Raw genomic sequence first — 18228 nt, 5'->3', positions numbered from 1 at the left:
CTCTGCTTCAGTGAGGTTGGGTCAGTGGGAAGGAAGGAGTCTGTTCCACGCAGGCCGACGTCTCCAGAGGTGACGACTCCTTAGGGCTTCGCCAGCCGCTCCCGCTGTGCACCGGGGTCCCTGGACTCCCCGGGCTCGAGGGGGCGGAGGCAGAGGCTCCAGGGACGCGTGCGGCCAGCTGGGATGAGCGTGGAGATCTACGAGAGGAATTGTTTCGCGACGGTCTACGCACCATCTTTAGAAAATACGGGAGAGAAGCAGATCCTGCAGCCTCCCAAAGGTAACGTCACGCGCATCGTCCCGGCTCCCACCCCCGAGCCTCCGGAGCGTTCCTCTAGCTCAGGGCTTCCTTCCTCAGTCTCACCTCAGGCTGGCGATGTGGCTTCCCGGAGAACCCCTGCCTCAAGTCTCATCTCCTGACAAGCACGACACAGATGCATTGAATTAAAAGACACTTCAGCGCAGCGTCCCTGTGCCGAGGCAGCCGTGCTCAGCAAGGGCTCGGGGTCACCCCCACAGTACAGCCGTCGGCGCTGACATTGGCTTCAGCAAGTGCGCTTGCAAGACACGGCTTCTGCTCCGGAAGCTCCTAGAGTTCCACTTGCAAAAGGCAAATTCTAATAGATACTTGAGAGTGTGTTGGAGTTCTCCATCTGGTTTTCCTATTTTAAACATGAAGCTCTCCCAGGTCATGACTTAAATGCTTTTTGATTAGTTTTATATATATAGAGAGAGTGTGTGTGTGTGTGTGTGTGTGTGTGTGTGTGTGTGTGTGTGTATGCTGGTCCTGGGGTTTGGCCTCAGGGTCTGAGCGTTGTCCCTGAGCTTTTTTTTTGCTGAAGGCTAGTACTCTACCACTTGATAGCACTACATCTGGCTTTTTTTTAATGGTGAATTTGGTATGAGAGGCTCACAGACTTTCCTGCCTGGGCTGGCTTTGAACCGTGAACCTCAAATCTCTGCCTCCTGAGTAGCCTTGGGTCATACCGTTGAGCATTTAACACACTTAAGATGTGCCTTAAAAGTTTTGATTTTGAGATGAGAATGTATTTTTAGTTTCCATGATGATGGATGGAAACTTTTAATTTTGGGAAATCACTGCAATTTCTTTTAGCCATGCCTACTGTAATTTCTTCATCCAAGATATTTATCTGGAAAAATTTGGAGACACTTCAGTGTAAGGGCATGTATAGTAGAAATGTGTCCTGAAGAATGAAAGACAGCATGCATAAATTATTCTGCACGAAAACATTCCATTAGCCACAGACAGCTGACCTTCATCGAGTACGGAGTGATTCATAATGTAAGCAGTTTTTGCCAATAACTTTTGGGAGAGGTAACAGTTGTCTAGATCTTGGCAGTGGTAAGGAGTCATTTTGTAATTGGGCATTAAATTTATGAAGCCAATAACATCAACAATATATTCTGATTTTATCCTAATTGGATGCAATTAAAACCTAGGTGTGCTTTTCATAAAATTAAAGATATGAGACTGAATGATATCAAAGACAAGACACTGATGTACTTTGATAGATGAAATAAATTGAGCTTTTATACACTCTTGGCTTTTCCACATGTTTATGCAGGTAAGTGATAAGAAGCAAAATAGTTCACCATGTCCTGGACTTACATTTCCAAGACTGACAGGTGAGGGAAACTATTGCTTCGAAGGTCCATTCTCATCGATCTGTGCATTGCACACACACGCTCATGCACACTCATATAAACACACTCACACATATAAATTACTTATAGATGTGTTATATATATGTGAATACTATATTATATATAGTATATAATATGTAATATTATATATATATATCATCCATACTGAATGAATATGTGTGCCTTTTACGCCTAGCTTCCATGGTTCAGCCAGGAGCATACAATTGTGGAAAGACGGGTTTTTCAGTAAATGGCTCTGTGCAAACTGGGCACACGCGTGTAGGCGAGTGAGACTGGACTTCTAGCTCTGAGCCTGTGCAAAATCATGTCCAGGTGGATCAAGAAACTCCAAGTAATATCTGTGGCTAGTACAGGAAATATAGAAAAGAACCTGGAGACGACCATAACTCCAGCTACGGAGAGGAAAGGGGCTTCACCAATGGCACTGTTTAACAGAGGAAGGATTAAGAGGACTAAAGTCTTCGTATCCTGGATGTGCAGAGAACTCAAGCACTCTGGCAGCAGGACAAGCATTCCTGTGGGGAAACGGGCAGATATATTGTCCTGGTATTTCCTCCAAGAAGAAATCCAAATGGCTCATGATTCACGAGGGAACTTTCCACAGACACATAGGAATGTCAAAGGCCAAGAGCAGGACTAGAGCTGAGAGAATGGGTGACACACAAACTAAGATGTACTGCCATGGCCTCACTTGACATTTGAGGGAAAATGAAAACGTATTTAGTATACGATACAAAAATTACATTCTCCGTACCATACCTCTCGTGCGTTTGCACTTGAACGCGTAATTGTACATATAGGCATATAATCTATATGTGTGCTTAAGTTCTACTCATATTCATTGCTTGGGGGCCTCAGGTGGAGGAAGAAATACAGAATTTACTGCAGGAGGCGCAGATGCTAACAGTTCAGTCAATGTGAGGGAAAGCGGCTGTGCTTCAGGAAGAGGAATGTAGGATTGGGACGTCTGTTTATCAAGGGAGGTTTCCATTACAGTGAGACGAGCAAGGTTCTGCAGGATGACCCGGAGCCTCACAGAGGGCTTTGATGTGCAGAACGCTGCTCAGATAAGCATGGCTGGCAGAGGGGGTTCTTGGAGGGGCTGTTCATCAATCTCCTGGCCCCACCCCACCCCACCAGGTGAGCAAGAGGAATCTTAGGTTTAAGGGACTTTCCGCGGGTTCGAATCATGTGTCACCGCGGGATAGAGTACAGTCTTAATTTTTACAGATGTGACCTCAGGTTCAAATTAAATTCCAGCTTCTCCACTAGGTAGCTTTCCCTCTATTGCGACTGTGGGACAATGCCACACTGGCTGTAGGACGAGCTACCGTGGGAAGTGAGCGGGTCACCCGTTCCATTTGCTGAGAACAGTGCCTGGACTTTGACCTAGCGGGTGGCGTTTCCTTTCATTATCTTTCTGGTTCTTCCCTGTGGGTTTAGTAGCACGAGGAACAAACTGCATGGCTTTGATCGAAGGTCCGGCCTGCACTCTTGGGGGCAGGGGGCACCGCCGCTCTCCCCGCTTGGGTTGAGGCGGGATTCGGGGAGCGGCCGGCTGGTAGGCGGCTGGTCTGCTCTGTGGGGTGAGCAGGCTCCTTTGCCTGCCCTTCCCCGCCTCCCTGTGGCTCTCGGCCCTGGGCTTCCTCTGTGCGGCGTGCCCCAGGCGGGGAGTGGGTCCGGGAAGGTGGATGTGGGCTCAGGAGGAGCCGGGGGCCGTGTCCGTGTCCAGCCTGGCTGCGCTTCCGCCCTGTCCTAGTGGGGGCGCCGGTGCGTCTCGGTTGCCCCGGGGGGCTCTGCAGGACTGGGCTCCTCTCCCTCTGCGAGCCCCCCCCCCCCCCCCCGCTTGCGTGGCTGCGCCAGTGTTCTGCGAGGCATTCGCGTACTACGATGGGCGATGGGCGAGGATCTCACACCATCCGCTTTCAGGCTGCAAGGAAACAAGGTTGCTATTGAGTGGACAGATAGTTTCAAGAGCAAGGACCTGTGTGTTTAGCATTTTACGTTGCAAATTTCGGTTACAACAGTATCGTTTTAAAACAAGAGAAATTACCTTATCCTGCTGTCCTTAAACACTGTCAAGCGCGTTCTTATTTGTGCTTTGTAGTAGGACGGATGGAAGAAAGTTACTTATCTCTTACTTTAGTGGAAAATTTAAAATGCACAAATTTACAAGTAATCAGCTCTTCAATAAAAATTTTGCAGCTTGCAGCCCATTTATTTTAATTTGACGTAATTTACCGACGGCTTTGTGTAAGACGTTTTAGAATTATGCAGCTAACTGAATCTTTAAAAAAACTAGACTAGAGGAGTCAGAGTTGTCTGTATTGAAGTTTCCCTTGAATTTCTTTTCTCCTGTTCAAAGTGGGAAATCCGAAGGCCCTTCCCCTACGCCATCCTCGGTGGCAGCTCCACGGAAGACAGTCTCCTGACCCCAGTGCTCAATCTGGAACGCAAACCCTCCAGGTCCCTCCTGGATCCCCACCCAGAGACAAGCTTCCTCGGTGCTCAGCCCCGCCGGGGCCAACCCAGCTACACACACCCACCCAAGCCCCTCTCCGTCAGTCATCCGTCATCAGCAATCAGGCAGCACTTGATAATTAGCCCAGAGAGGGGAAAAGCACTTCAAAGAACTGAAAATACGTCCCAGTGACTCTGTGCATGAAATCACCGTGTTCCCTCCGTGGCCCGGCCGCTCCCCGATCCCATGCGCCGTTTCCTGGCTCTTCCCGAGGCCCGGCCCTGCCCTCGGACACAGATTCGTAAAAGACACGAGCCCGAGACGGAGCTCAGGAGTTCACAGGAGACGGGGGCCGGTGAGACGCAGGGGCGGGAGACACGAGGGCCACGGGGCAGACAGATGCCCGGGAAGCGGCCGGTGGGCACCAGGATGACCCAGGGCGCGTGGGTTCGGGGCGTCCCCTAAGCCGGGGCGCGGGGTGGCTCCCGGGGGACAGAGGCGGCAAACAGGAAGAGGCGCCCCTCAGCCGGCAAGCTTGCTTCCGTTTCTGTGTTGTGCTTTTAGATCTGTAACGTGTTCATATTCCAAAGGAATATGGAAAGTATGTGTGTGTGTGTGTGTGTGCACGCATAAAATATATGTTATTTATGTGCATTTGGCAGCCCTGGGACTTGAACTCGGGCTTCAAGCTTGCTAGGCAGTGCTCTGCCATACCTCAGCTCTTCGTGTGTTCCTTATTTTTTCATTTGTGTCTTGCTTTTAGTCCAGGCGAAGCTGAACATCAGTCCTCCCCTTCCCCCACACACACTGCACCCCGTCATACTTCACATGGGTGTCCCCGCATCCAGCTTGTCTGCTGACGTGGGGTCCTGCGATCTCTCTGCCCAGCCTGGGCTGCACCTGCGCCTGGCTTCCCTGTGTGTCCCAGGACGTGGAGGAGGACAGGCCTGTGCCACTGTGCCCGGAGCTGCTCCCCGGAGCCGCCTCACCTTAGAGTCTGGTGAACTTTCGCGCCCCAGCTGACCTCTCACCGGATCCCCCAAGTCGCTGGCCTTCCCTGGGCCCGTGTGTTCATCTACATTAATGACGTGCAGGAATGACACAACGATCACATCCAAACTGACTTCCCGGTATGAAGGCCATTTATGCGTGCCTGGTTCCATCTCGTCTGAGGGTTTAATCGCTCGGTGTGTACGGATAGATCGGATCTGCATCCGGGAAACTGCAGAATCCATCGCATCTCGTGCGTGAAAATCTATGAATCTGTGTAAAGTGTGAATTAGAAGAGAGACGATGAACGCATACTTTGTCTCTTTGGGGGAGCACGTGTGTTAGGTGAGTGCCCTGAGATTTTCCTCCACTTACCTGGCCCAGCAGCATGCCAGCCTTTTCCGCCACATGGAATCTTTTACCCAAAGATGCACAAGTGAAGACGAGGGCGTCTGTGGAAACATGGGAGTGTTCCCCATGCATATTTCATGGGTTTTCTGCTTTCCTCCAGTAATAACTTAATTGACTGGTTATTCTCTTCTTTGACAATGAACACAATTTTTCTCATACTCTTTGTGACCATTCTTCACTGATTGATGAGCAAACACAGCACGCTAAGACAATAAACAAAATATTGGGTTAGAAGAATGAAATGACAAGGAATGAATGCACCAGCTAATACAAACACTTTAAGTGGAAGCAGTTTCCAAAAGGAAAACTTTACAAGTGCAGTATCGATTTAGTTTGCACTTTCGGAGATAGGAATCATCACGTATTTTATCTTTAAATTCGCACCTATCATTACATAGATACCATTGCTAAGCCTCTTTCCTGATAAATGTGCCCCATCTAAGGAAGAAAGTCAAAAAGGCAGAGAGGAAAAAAAAAGAGAGGAAAGGCAGGAGCAGAGAACAGCATGACTTTTGCAAGTCATGTGCTCCTATCTCATCCATTTCTCTTTCTGATCCTGGCTCCTGTGGAAACAAGGGGAGTGAAAGGCACTTTTGTGTTCCAAACACCGGCATGAGTATATAAAAGTTAATTCACTCTCTATCGAGGCCCTTACCAGACTGAACAAACAGCTAGCTAGCTTAGACAGATCCAGCAAAGTCTAGAAGTAAGGGGACAAAGAAATCTGAGAAAGGAAAAAGAACAGGAAAGTCACACCAAGATGGCAGCCAGAGCGTCCAGAGAATGGCTGGCCTGAGAGACCTGGGAAGCCCCGGACATGACCAGGGGCAGCAGCACTTTAGGGAGTCGGAGCTGGGGGCAGCCAGGTTCTGGGGCTGGCAGCACCATCTCTGCTGGGCGCTGTGGGAGAAGCCTCCGGCACCAGTGCGTTACACAGGGTGGGCGTTACACCGCCGCTGTGGCCATTATTTAGGAGAAACTTAATAATTATATTGAAATCTCTATTTAGAGGAAAGAGGGTGGGCCAAGGAAACACAAGGAAAACATGCAGACCCGAGTTAGGCTTACATTTAAAGCCTCTCCAAGGGATGAAAGTCGTTTTAACTCAAGGAACAGTGCCTTCGACTCCCAGGGAGCCGGCTCCGCGCACTTCATGGATGCCGTCTCAGCAAGAACAAAGCCACACCACTGAATTTTGGGAATATGCAATCTTAATGTTTCTCAGAGCTTTAAGACACCAAGATCAAAGTCGTTTTCATTTCCTTTGGTTAAAGAGGATAGAGTCCTTGGAATAAGAGTAAAAAATCAGCCTTGTAAGAGTTTATTAGTGAAAGTGACTGATTTGACAAATAGTTAGAAAGCATATCTTTTTCTTCTCATCAGTAGAAAACTGATAACATTCTCTGATCTGAAAATTAGAAAGTAGGATTTGTGTGTTCTCTGGAAGTGAAACAAAAATTTTCAAAGGGAAGCCTTCCAACTCTTCTGCCAAAGGCTCTTCAAGTCACTTCCATTTGCACAATTATAAATTGAGTTCTCATGTTTCAAATTCTGTCTTAAGAGACAACACAAGCTTAGCTTGAGAGCAGAATAGCATTCGTGTTTCCCCTTCTGTAGTTGAAGTTTGATACTTTAGTCTTTACTGAGAGATATTTGAAGTTTTAGAATTGATCGTGAATTGAGATATAATCACAGATTCCAGGTGAGAGTCATACAGCTAAATACATTTCGTAGACCGTGTTGTGCAGTAGTGGTAAGCGGATTTGCTTCAAGGTCATCCGCTTGCGTTTCGATGAAGGCGGCTCTAGAGGCCTGGGAACCGGCCAGGAGGAGCATATAGGATGAGGAGAGGAGCCGCGAGTTCAAATTCATGGTCGGACAAACAGCACAGTATTTGCTAAGTTTAGTGCACTCTCAGGAAGCGGCCATTGCACCTATGGAAGTTACACATAGGAAAGTCATTCCTGAGAACCAATGGAGGGCAGTCACAGGAAGCCATTCATCCTGTTACTCTTAACGTTACTATGGTTATGATGATGCATACGAGTCTGATAAGTTAATCAGTGTCCTCTTTCGCAGGGGTGGGAGAGAAGGAAATTAAAATAAAAAGAAATTTAAATCTAAATATCTATTATTTTAAGTGCCTTGCCTGTTAATCAATATTGGATCAAATACCTTAGTTATTAATTTTCTTTAGTTCAAAATTCTATTAACTGGGGGAGGGTGGGCAACTGGCACAACCAGTGCTGTCCATCGTGGTGAGCCCAGGACTCTGTATTCTGGGATGTCTGTGTGTGCCCACCTGGCTGACCCTGCCCTGTCCTGGCTGACCCTGCCCTGCCCTGGACTGGCCCTGCCCTGGACTGGCTGACCCTGCCCTGGACTGGCCCTGCCCTGCCCTGTCCTGAATGACCCTGCCCTGCCCTGGCTGACCCTGCCCTGGACTGGCCCTGCCCTGGCTGACCCTGTCCTGCCCTGGATGACCCTGCCCTGCCCTGGCTGACCCTGCCCTGGATGACCCTGCCCTGCCTGACCCTGCCCTGCCCTGGCTGACCCTGCCTTGCCCTGGCTGACCCTGCCCTGGCTGACCCTTCCCTGCCCTGCCTGACCCTGCCCTGCCCTGGCTGACCCTGCCCTGGCTGACCCTGCCCTGCCCTGGCTGACCCTGCCCTGCCCTGGCTGATCCTGCCCTGTCCTGGCTGACCCTGCCCTGGCTGACCCTGCCCTGCCCTGGATGACCCTGCCCTGGACTGGCCCTGCCCTGTCCTGCCCTGGCTGACCCTGCCCTGCCCTGGCTGACCCTGCCCTGCCCTGGCTGACCCTGCCCTGTCCTGGCTGACCCTGCCCTGGACTGGACTGTCCCTGCCCTGGATGACCCTGCCCTGGACTGGACTGGCCCTGCCCTGTCCTGGCTGACCCTGCCCTGGACTGGACTGTCCCTGCCCTGGATGACCTTGCCGTGGACTGGACTGGCCCTGCCCTGTCCTGGCTGACCCTGCTCTGGACTGGACTGGCCCTGCCCTGTCCTGGCTGACCCTGCCCTGGACTGGACTGGCCCTGCCCTGGATGACCTTGCCCTGGACTGGACTGGCCCTGCCCTGGACTGGACTGGCCCTGCCCTGGACTGACCCTGCCCTGGACTGGACTGGCCTTGCCCTGCCTTGGCTGACCCTGCCCTGGACTGGACTGGCCCTGGACTGACCTCCTTCAGTGCCCCTGTAAAGTTGTGTTAGTCTAAGGAGTTCAGGATCCCAATGATAAAAAGAGAATAATTCCTACACCAGAGATCTTACCAAGTTTCTGGAAAATAACCAAAAAGACAAAGCATGAAAATTTGATTTTAGATGTCTTTTAGTATATATATATATATATATATATATATATATATATATCCCACTCTATATTCATTGATAATATTTTAACTATTCCTTGAAAAGAGAAGGGAAAACAAAACCTTGTTCAAGTACTGAAATGATTTTATTTGGATTTTTCCCCTCATTCTGGCGTTCGTTGGGGATTTTTCTGCAGAATGTCAGATCTGCACCTCCTTGGCATTCACGGCGACGTGTCTCTCTGCTTTAAATTGAGGTCTGTGCTCTGGTATCTGCTCCGAGGCCTTCCGCGGCTCTCCTTACTCTCCGCTCTCACCCTGTCAGGCAGTGCTCTCATTTTGAAATGCTAATGTTCGGTTTTATATAGTGCCTTAGTGGGAGACCTGTGACAAATGATAAATGTTTTACTTTATTTTAAAGAGTCTCTGCCTTAAATAAACCATCTGATACAGAAACACACAATAATTTAACACCATTTTTGTGGCTCTCATTATTTCTTATTTTATATATTACTTTGCTATTCAGAGCCTGTTTCCCCTTCAATCCCAACTAGTGTACAAAATCACAATAATATCCCCAGGTAAAAACTAATCAGTAGCTCAATAAATACATATTTTAAATAGTTGTCATTTTACCAAGTAATTTTAAAATTCATGAAATGTTTGTTTTCAAGGAGAGGTTAGAAACTGTAGAGTACTTGAGACTTCCCTATATCGTGAAAGTATTTTGAATATATTGAGAGAAATACAGGGAACTTTTCCTCTATCAAAAGCAACTTAATCTACCTGCTCACACATTCTGTGCATTGTAGTTATAACAGAAACTGAACGAGCAAGTGGTTTATAAAAAATAAGTGTATATATATGTGTCTGTGTATATATATATACCCATGTATACACACTTACATATACATGCATACATAATAATGCACACACAAAAGAAGAAATTAAGTACATGCTCCTCCACTCAGTTAATAGTTGATCGTCAGCTAAGGAAAAGATAGTTCTCCTTGCAATTCAAAGCAGATCACCCAGTGAATAGCTATCTCTACAAGAATTAAAGAATCAGTCCTGTGATGAGCAATGAGATTGTAAATGGAGTGCGATCGAGAGGAGAGACAGAGAGCAACCGAAAGGAGAGAGAAAGCAGAGAAAGAGAGAGGCTATTGGTGTGTCCCAAAGCTAAGCTTGATTTTCCATAAGTTTTCTCTCTGCAAAGTGAGGTTCAGGAAATTCTTTACATTATTTAACTCATAAGTTTATAAATGTTTAATGCTGAAGCAATTAAGTTACTTTCATGACTAATAACCACTGAAGGATATAATGAAAAATGACCCTCAAAGGTAATATTATTTAAATCCTGTAATTGAATTTGCTCTTTATATATAGTGCTAACACAACCTTTCACAACCATCCAATAGCCTTCGTGTGTATTTACACATGAATTCATGTATATTTACGTACGTGCGTATGGACACAGAGGCTCCTATTCCTTTGGAAATCATTTTGCTCCTCATCCCCAATCCTCAGATTCTTTCTCCTCTCAGCTCCTGAATTCAGAGTTTCTCAGTAGAAGCACTGAATTTACATCTTCATTTCCCCACGTTTAACCTTTGCACTTCAACAGTGTTGTGCCTCTCTGCTCGTGGATCATAATTTCTCCTTTAGTGTAGCTGTAAAATGTGTCTTGGGTTCTTTGTAAGTCCTCCGTGGCATTCACACAGCACATAGCCGAGTGGTCAGCGTGTGCTGAAACAAAAGACAGCACGGGGCAGATGGCCTGGCCAGTCCAGACAGCCCAGACAGACAGCCCAGACAGACAGCCCCGACAGACAGACAGCCCAGATGGCCCAGACAGCCCAGCACAGCCCAGATAAGCCCAGACAACCCAGAAAGACAGCAGACAGACATCCCAGACAGTCCAGACAGCCCAGCGTGGCCCAGACAGCCAACCCAGACAGACAGACAGACAGACAGCCCAGATAAGCCCAGACAGCCCAGACAGACCAGTGCCGCCCACTCAGGTCCTCGGGGTTCTGCATGGGCCGGGCCTCAACAGCTGACAGGATGGTGCGAGTGTGGGGTAGGAAGGGCCAAGTGTGCAGCCAGACGTGTGTGTGTGTGTGTGCGTGCGCGTGTGTGTCTGGCCGTGTGTGGAGGGGGAGCCAGGTGGGGGGTGTGGTCATGGCTGGACATGCGGGCGCAGCATTCAGTCGGAAGCTCAGCTGTGCTGTCTAAGAAGCAAAAATGTGCGTGATGATATAATTCCCAGAATGCACCACCGAGTCAGAATTATGTTTGCCAAACTATTGCGAGATAATTAATGCATGAAGAAAATAATGGGAAAAAAGTGAGCAGTAAGAGGAACCAAAGGAAGACACGACCTGCTGAGGTTCGTAGGAACGCTCTGCTGTAACTAGCCGCTCCCTGTTCTGCACGGAGTCCCTGTATTTGACTTTGAGGAGACTTTCAGTGAATTTTTTGAAACTGACGGATCCATTTATCTCCTTTTTTGGATAAACTGTTTAAATATGGGTATGGATCGAGTGAATCTTTGTAGACTACTGTCCTCCTGGAGGGGGTTGGGGGTGGGGAGGAGACTTCAAATAGGAAATCTTTACAAACAAATCATTTGATTCGAAGCCCATGGATTTGTCATCAGACATCCTCTCTTGCTCTGATAATTTCCTTTCCTATTGACAAGGTGCAGCGTCGCACGACTGGAGACTCTGTCCCTTGAGAGCACACGCTCGTGTTCGGATCTGCGCTGCGCTCTCTGGGGGAGCGCGGAGCACGGAACAGGCGACTCACACGCGGCTCACACGCAGCTCACACGCAACTCACACGCAGCTCTGTGAGCGATGACACCTTTTTCTCCCACTCCACCCCGGCCGCTCCCCAGGGCGGACCGCACCTCACTGAGTCCTCCTTGATCCTCAAACCCGTCTACCGAGTGCTCCGTCCACCCCGAGACCCTTTCCTCGCGGGACCTCCACGATGGGCTTTGCTTGCGTTTTCCACACGGAGGCACACTGGCTTTTCTCCGCGTTCTTGGCGAGGCAAGCACTCCCGCCGCCAGGGCGGATTCCCAGCCCCACTTCACACGCTTTGCACAAAGCCACCCAACTTTCTTGTTCAAAGACACCAGACGCAGGGGCATTCATTACGCCACCAAAATAGAGGCGCTATTTTAGTACCCACGGTTCTCCATCTGTATGCCAGGTGCTTACAGCCTCGCGGCGCTGCTCGCGTTCTCAACAAATGAACGTGCGCTGCCCGGGATGGCGGAGGGCAGGGCCCTCGGTCCTCACGCGGGAAGCCGGCCCTCGGAACTATATTTGTCCCCTCCGACATCTTAAATATCACAGCAGAATGAACGCCGTCGTTCTGTGGGGGAGACACGGGGGAAAAAATCAATTCATTCCACTGCTCCTCATGAAGCTCATCAGAATAACTCTGCAAGGTGTTGCAGGGCAAAGAAGAAGTACTTTCTGTGGACACGGCGCGCAGAGTGTTTTATACCGAGACGCCACTTGAAGTCGTTGCAAACACCTATTCTTCCCTCCACCTTCTTACCATCTCCTGCTGGGATGTGGACATTTTCACCTCCTGGCTGGCGCGTGACCGCGGGCGCAGCCCTCAGGACAGGGGTTCAGCCTTTCCTCTCGGGGTTCAGCTCACACTCAAGGAGTCGGCCGGCCATGTCTGTTCACCTCTGCTCCTTCCTGATGTGTGGCTTCCCCAGGCCCTGCATTCTCTCGTAGACTCCGCAGAAGACAGTGTTTCCTTACAAAAGCAGCTGCTGCAAACACAGTTCAAAAACAAAACAAAGCACCCAAACACGCTGGGGTGCAGCTCATTGGCAAAGGGCTTACCAAGCAAGTGCAAGGTCCTGGGTTTAATCCCTAGTACCCCCGAAGAAAAGATACAGAAAAAATACAGCTTATAAACAAGAGGAAGAGGCCACGGCAGGTTCTTACTTCCTATTTCAAGAAACCTTCAACACTTGCTTGTTTTTGAGAGGGAAACCTCAGTCATTTCGGTTCAGCTCTCGCATGACTCCAGGGCATGGAAGGCTCCTTCCTCTTGTCTTCCCAGACACCGTCAGACAGCGGGAATGCTAGACTCCCTGTTCATGCTTAAAGTGACGAGTCTGGAAACAAAGGTGGCACCTGTCTTTGTCATTCCCTGTGCTATATAGAAATGCTACATAACGACAGGAAGAAGGAATGCATGCAAACACACACACACACACACGCACACATGTACACACACAGAAGAGGAAGCACACAGATCTGTGCATCTCAGGCTTATATAATGAGTGAGTGATAAATGTGCTTGCATCTTAACTGGCACAAACTTCCTTCCATAACTATATAGTACAACCAGTTGCAAGAAAATAGAAAAGACAGATGGAAAAAAATATTCATGACAAAGTCTATCAAAATTTCCCAAAAATTTATCACTATCATTAATTTAGTAATTACATGTTTTGTTTGGGAAAATATACCTGTTATTTACAATTACATCCTATTTTGTTTGTTTTTCACGTATATTTATGGTCTTCTGACCTAAAGGGTTAGGATCTTGGAAAGGTAAACTTTCCTTGACTTATGATGAATTACTAGTAACTTGGAGATCACACCGTGTAAAATAAGAATACAATAAATGTTTATTACTTAATATAACTTGACCGGTTGATTTGAATGATGTTTTTCTTAGTATGTCTTTGAATCCCTGTAATGCCCCTAAGGGTCTTTTTCTTCCTAAACCTCTAATCATTTCTAAATTTCAGCACCTTTTGCTGAACTGGCACAGAAAGCAAGTGTCCAGGGCAGGCAATGAGTGACTAAGCATGGAAATATGCCGCTGGGCTCCTGGAATGCATTTTTATTTTACTCTTTGTAACGCATCAAAATAGTGAAGATCTTTAAGGGTCTTTCAGTCCATTCTGCCCCAGCTGGCTTCAAACCACAACCCTCAGGCCTCAACCTCTTGAGCACCTACGATTACAGACGTGAACCTTGAACACCTAGCTAGAAGAATAACAGCAGGGAACTGAAGTGACTCAAACTGGAAAGCCAGAAAGTAGTCAGTCTAGTAAAAATGATAAGGAGTTTCTTTGAAAAATTATCATTCTGCCATGAGAGTATTTTCCAATTTTCTTTTGCCTATTCTCACCCTACCTTCAATTCCCAAACTCATTAACACTGGAAAGACATTTTTGCTGTTATCTTTGGAATGATTTTTAAAATAAATATTATTTTGTTGTTGTTAGTCTGTACTTGTTATAAATATGACAAATTCTTATTCTTCTACTAAAAAAGTCATAACTTAAATTACTCTTCACACATTTTAATGATGTTCTGCATTTTTCTTAATGAAGGTCCGGCCTGTGAAATGATAACACTATTATCGGATGAATTCTAGCTATTTCATATGCATTATACATTTGACAGGAACACACTTTCAGGAAATAAAAACCAATTCATTTACATAGAAAATGTGCTGTGGTAAGCAAACCAAAACATGCCTGAATCCAACTATGGAAACGTGCTGGTGGGTGGATAGTTTTATATGTGTATGTATGTTGTAATCAAGTGTGTGTGTAGGCATACATATATGCATACATATTCTGCATGGATCGGGTGATGAAGATAAAAATGCACTGTGTCCCTGTATTTATTCTCCTGCTGTTGATCTTTGGCTCACTTGTTTTGTGTGTGGTCTGTACCCTGTCATGTGCACACAGACGGTCACTCACTTAGCAGGCACCCTGATCCGGGCATTCCACAGGGGTTTTCTCCAAGGCCACAATGGCGAAAGACAGCTGTGAGATCCGTGAGGGTTTTAGGTGTGAATTAAGTGGCACACCCCGGCTCCTTGGAGTGCTGACAGAGGGTGGGAGACGGGGAAAGACAGACAGACCTGCAGTTTCCCCTTTGCGTAACAAAGTGATTTGCGATTATATCCCTCCACCCCACGCTATCAATCACTTCCTTCATGTTTTCTATCAGTTCTGGGGAGAAAGACAGGGAAACAGACTTTGGATCTCATGCTACTCTTACGTGAGCTGGCTGGGAAGCCTCGTTCCTACACTTTTAGGTACTTGACAGATGCAAAGTGATATCACCGTGGAACAATTTCCTTATAAATGTAATCGATGCCCAAAGAGAATCTTGAAGGAAACACTGAAGTCCTTCAAAGTTAGAATTGATATGAATGATTGATTTAATTTTCATTTTGACCCTGGAAAGCAGCTGAAATCTGGGTGGAATCTTTTCATTGAATTCCCGTGCGGGAGTACAGCCTCCTGAGGGGTAGTTCTTAGGTCCTGTTCAATATTAATAGATCTTTCTGGCAGCTGCTTAAACTTCTTGTTTCACTTGATACATTTTGGTTCTCAAAACTGAACTGGATTAAATTCAGTGTGTTTGTTCTCAAAGATCATGAAAGGAGGAATGGATTTAGCTTTTATTCATTATGACCAATTAAAACCAAATAATCAATTGCTGTCTTAATCCATCAACAACACAGTTTGGCTTATATCTTTAGAAACAAACACATTAAAAAAAGAAGACAAGGAAACTCTATAAAGCTTAGATGGAATAGCTTAGGGAAATGTGTTGTAAATTAGTAGTACTAAACCTTATGACTCAGTCCAGACATCTATTTCTTTATGAGTCTGAGGATAAAAGATAGCTTCACTCCAGCTCACCCATTTGCTATGGATGAACAGACAGAAGTTGTTTTGGAGGAGTTATTTTTCAGTGTCACATGCCTCTAATCCCAGCCCTTGAGGGGCTCTCAGAACAGAGTTTGAGGCCAGCTTGGCTATTGGAATTCTCTTCCTTCCCTTCTTCCACCCTCCCTCCCTCCCTCCCTCCCTCCCTCCCTCCCTCCCTCCCTCCCTCCCTCCCTCCCTCCCTCCCTCCCTCCCTTCTCTCTCTTTCTTTCTTTGTTTATTTCTTTCTCCTTCCTTCTCTCCTTTCTTAATTTCTTTCTTTCTTTCTCTCATTTTTTTCTTTTTATATATTCACCTGAATGGTCAGGGAACTTCCACCTATTTTTATTTAGGCTTTCACTTATAAAAAATTCCAACCAGACTAAGCTAAATACAATTCAGTTGGGAACTAGTTACACACTAGTTTTACTCCAAAGAAGTAGGCTCATTCAGATTTACTCCATGAAAGTATGTGACCCTTAAGCAAAGCTTTTCTTCATTTGAAAGGAGAAGAAAAGCATAAAAAACCCATACAGTAATCTTTCTCTAAAACCAAGGGCTTTTCAGTTGAAAAATCATAAATACAGTCAGTGTTTTATTCCATTACCCTTAGTAATATCATGTCTATGTCTTCATTAGGACCTATGGAACTATCTATACAGAAGAGGCAAATTAAAATCAAAATGGCAGAGAGAGAGAGAGAGAGAGAGAGAGAGAGAGAGAGAGAGAAACATATTGAGTAGGAATGCACTCTCCCTCTTGTCTTAGACCTGAGAGGGAAACCAAGACCAGGTACAAGCTTACGCTGGATCTTGCCAAGTTTGTCCTCTGGACAATGAGATGCCAGGAGTGAAGGAAGGGTACAATTGTTGCCCTCATCTGATTCCTTTTCTCTGTCATTCACACGGGCACAACTGATGGCTCTCCTGTCTGCTGCCGTGCTGTGTCGTGTGTGTGTGTGTGTGTGTGTGTGTGTGTGAACTAACAGTTGGCTACTTTTGTTGGAAAATTTCAAGGCAACTTAGCGTGAAGTGGAATAAGGACAGGGACGCAAGTTACAAAACAGTCCAGGCCAGCGATGGTGTCTCATGCCTGTAATCCCAGCTAACCCGGAGGCTCCATCCTGAGGATCAAGGACCAAAGACGGCCTGGGCAGAAAAGTCTGGAAGGCTCCAGTTCCAACACATTCACTCGCCTTTGTCTCGGAAAGGTTAATGGGAATAGGAAAGTCCGCAGGCATGTGGCACAGCTTTGTCATTGTTTTAAAGATCACCATTTATCTTTGAGGCTCAGCAGTACAATTATATCGTGGAAAAGAAACCGACGGAGGCCTGCAGATCCATCACAGACGACTGGCACAATCATGACGAATGGAAACAGACGGTTTCCAGGTCAGCCTGCTCACCGAGTGCAGTCTGGGAAGATGGAAGGGCAACACGGAAGGGCGTGTGGGAAAGAGGGCTGCGTGTCTGGCTTTGTGTGTGGCTGGAGGTGAGCTTGTCACTCAAAGAGGAGAACCAAGTCACGGGGTCGCCACAAGTCCTTCTGGAACCGTGATTTTCAGCCGGCAGACCGACGTTGAAAGTGCTCAGCGAATCAGAAGGAAGGGGTGAGAAGACATTTGGAGCGGCAGCCGCCCCCAGGGACGGCTTTGGTACAGTTCTGTGTGTGTGTGTGTGTGGTGTGTGTGTGTGTGTGGTATGTGTGCGTGTGTGTGCGTGTGTGTGGTGTGTGTGCGTGTGTGTGGTGTGTGTGGTGTGTGAGGGGGCGTGCAGAATGTACATCCAGTACTGTGAACTCCATCACACTCTTAAGCTGTAGTGACACACTAGAAGGACGTCTATAGTATGTTTTTGCCAGTCCTGGGGCTTGAACTCAGGGCCTGGGACGCTGTCCCTTGAGCCTCTTGGTGCGCAAGTCTAGCACTCTACCACGCTGAGCCACAGCACCGCTCTGACTTTTTCTGAGTCCTTTGTAGGAGTCTTGTGGACTTTCCTGCCCAGGCTGGCTTTGAACCGTGTCCCTCAGATCTCCTTCTCTTGAGTAGCTGGGACTACAGGTGGAGCCATTGGTACCCGGCTTCCGGAAGCGTCGCTGCTTCCGCACAGGCGGTTAGATGGCATGGCTGGACAGGCGGGGAGAATCACTCTCGGGCATCTCTCCAAGGCTGAGTAATGCCGAAGGCATAGCGTGTGGAGTTGGAGGCCTCTTGTTGGCTGTTCATACCCTAACTCACTCCGGGGCAACCACAGAGGGCCCGTGTGTGTGCAAATCCACGAATCCACCACCTGCCAAGCTGTCCGCTCCTCCAGTGACTTCTATGGCTGGGAAAATATCCACACTGGTTATAAAAAATTAAATTGCTCAGAAAATACGGACCATGTGCTCCTTCATTTGTGGGACACTTCTGTGTAAACTGTCAGAGGAAAGAATTTTATATCCGGATGACACCGACATTTACATCCTCATCAAAGTGTGTTAATTAAGCAAACAAGAGCATATTAAGTATTATATGAGTTTGTTACAGAAGACTTTTAAAACCTACATTCTAACACAAATTGGCATGGTGGGACTTCTGTGAAGATTGATTTTAATGTCCTTCTGTCATATACCTGAAACAGTGAG

Source organism: Perognathus longimembris, chromosome 24 (assembly GCF_023159225.1).
Source record: "Perognathus longimembris pacificus isolate PPM17 chromosome 24, ASM2315922v1, whole genome shotgun sequence".
NCBI lineage: Eukaryota > Metazoa > Chordata > Mammalia > Rodentia > Heteromyidae > Perognathus > Perognathus longimembris.
This window is presented reverse-complemented; position numbering follows the sequence as displayed.